Genomic DNA, 2,426 nt, shown 5'->3' with positions numbered 1-2,426 from the left:
ACCCGCTTGGCGACCTTTCGTAAATGTTCCCAAGAGGCCCGTGCATCCGGCTCGACCGATGGTGGCCTCACGACGCGAATATAGATGGTTCGTTTACTCGCCTGCCAATTAAGGTCAGGATAATCATATTTTACTAAACAGAATCATTCATTTCGGTTGGTCCCAAGGGGAAAATGTTCCAACGGGTTTGCATAATCAAGCAGTCTTTCTTTCCTCTGCTCTCGGTTGCTCTTACGGCATTTTGCAGACGAACAAAACCAGTGGAAATGGATTTATTTGTCTCCTGTATCTTATTTCAGCATAAGCAGAACAAGCAAATAAGAGGTTTGTGTCGTAAGGTCGTTCTGCCTTTTACGTGCGTCGACACTCCTTACGATGACATACTTAGGCAGTGCAGTACGATTTGCAGCGGTACAGGACCGCACGCAGGTACTGCTGCTTGTCCAGATTGAAACAGTCAAGGAGGTGATTGAACCGAGGACTGTGCAGCAAAGCGAGCTTTCGCTTCACGTAGTCCGAGCTGCGGCTAATACGGCTATAGATGAGACACTCACTTACAGACGCAGGGGCTAAAAGTTCCAAGTCACGCTTGATTTGTTCAGCCGATGATATCATATGCACACAACGATCGGACGATCGCCGTACCGTTGCGGCTTTCGCCCTGTTTGGTTGGCCTCATGGGATCGTAGCGTCGGCTGCGCTCTGACCTAAGGAGAAGCAAAATATGCCGCATAGACAACGACATTATTAGGATAGTACACTCTGCTCCGTTCACTGCGTTAGACAGCACACCACCAAATGCTCCCCTGCCCGCATTCGAGGGAACGGATGCGCGTCGTGCTGTTTACGTTCTCGCGCTTTCACTCTGCGCCGAGGGAGAGGGCTGCCACCGACGCACCGAGATACCGGATCAGCCAAGACAGCAAAGACGGCTGTTTCCGTTGTCTCGAAGCCTGTCCACGACGATAAGTGGTGGCCAGCAACCCCTCCCAAAAGGGGAAACCTCGATGGCGGCGCGCATCCAGTCGTTTCTACCACGCAAAAGCTGTCGGCGCCAAGGCCTTTCGATTTTCGCGGATTAAGATGCATTCAATGGCGAAGTATTTGATATAGTCATCGTACTTCCCTCACTCTTGTCCCGTTAATATTATTTTTTTCATACCATGTCGGTTACACCCCAATCTCCTTCCTCACCTTAACATATGTCCACAACCCTATCGTCCACTGATTCAGCACTTGCACGCCTGGAACGAATGCTCGTAAAAAGAGGGGGGAGAACCCCTCGGACGACGCACTTTTTGTGCAAACGCCATACAGAAGCAGCCGCTCAAACAACACACAACGCCCTCGCCAACTCGAATCAAGGTGCGCCTGGAGCCATCGATCGCGGACACGGCAAAGGACCTCAGTCGCCCATTCATCAACGTTATACGGTACACTTTCCACACCTCCGCTCGGTATCCATGTCGATGCGCGCGTGCGCCTTTTCCCTCGTAAACGTTGTTCGCGCGCTTGTTTGTTCCGCAAGGACCGCCTTCCATCCTTTTTTCTTCTTTTCTTTCCTTCGCTAATAGCGTAAACGGGGTTTTTATCGCGTGCCGCCCAGACTGCAGCGCCTTGCATTGGCTCGACTCCATTTCCTTTGCCATAGACGCCTCGTCATTGCGGGAGCCTCGAGCGAAAGCGATACGTCTTTTTCTTTCTATTATTCCTTCCGCGAAAGCCTCTTTTCGACGTGTGCATGTATGTATATTCTATATATCCCATTTCCAACGCAGTATTATGGTAGTCTTTACAGGTCGCTGGATATGGCTTGCGAGGCGTCTGGTTGTGTTGTCGAGTTTGGCTGTTGCGTCTTTTTTTATATATATATATATATATACGCGACGATTCTCGGCTTGTGCGTCTTGCGCGAATGTATATGAAACGTACAGTAGTGTCTCGGTAAATGCGCGACTTTGAGAAATGGGAAGCGCTGGCGCCATGGACAGATTTGCCCGCAGTCTGTAAGTTACAACGTTGCCTTCTTTTTTTCCTGTCTTGTTTTGTTTCGCGTCATTTTTCGGGAGGAAACAAAATTTAACGATGACAAAAAAAATAAATACAAAATGCGACCCGAAGGGAAATGTTACCCACGTGCGAAAAGCCATGGAGGGACGTTTTGTGTCGATTCGTTTCGGAGATATTTGTGCGCGCGTGTGGAGCGTCGACGAAATTCAGATTGTCCTTTTGTGTCAGCTCATGTGCAAACCAAAGATGCAGTTGTTGTTGTTGTTGTTGTTTTTTTTCGCTCGAACTTTGCCTCAAATGTGCCCCCATTTCGAAATCTGCGGACGTGCGTCGAATATGGTGGAAACTTCTCTGGTGATGCACGTCCTTCGACCGTGAGCACTTTCCCATGAAATCGAAACGCGGCGATTTTTTAA

Source organism: Ixodes scapularis, unplaced genomic scaffold (assembly GCF_016920785.2).
Source record: "Ixodes scapularis isolate PalLabHiFi unplaced genomic scaffold, ASM1692078v2 PGA_scaffold0__279_contigs__length_252992795, whole genome shotgun sequence".
NCBI classification, from domain to species: Eukaryota; Metazoa; Arthropoda; class Arachnida; order Ixodida; family Ixodidae; genus Ixodes; species Ixodes scapularis.
The sequence above is the reverse complement of the archived record's forward strand: the minus strand, read 5'-3'. Positions refer to the sequence as shown.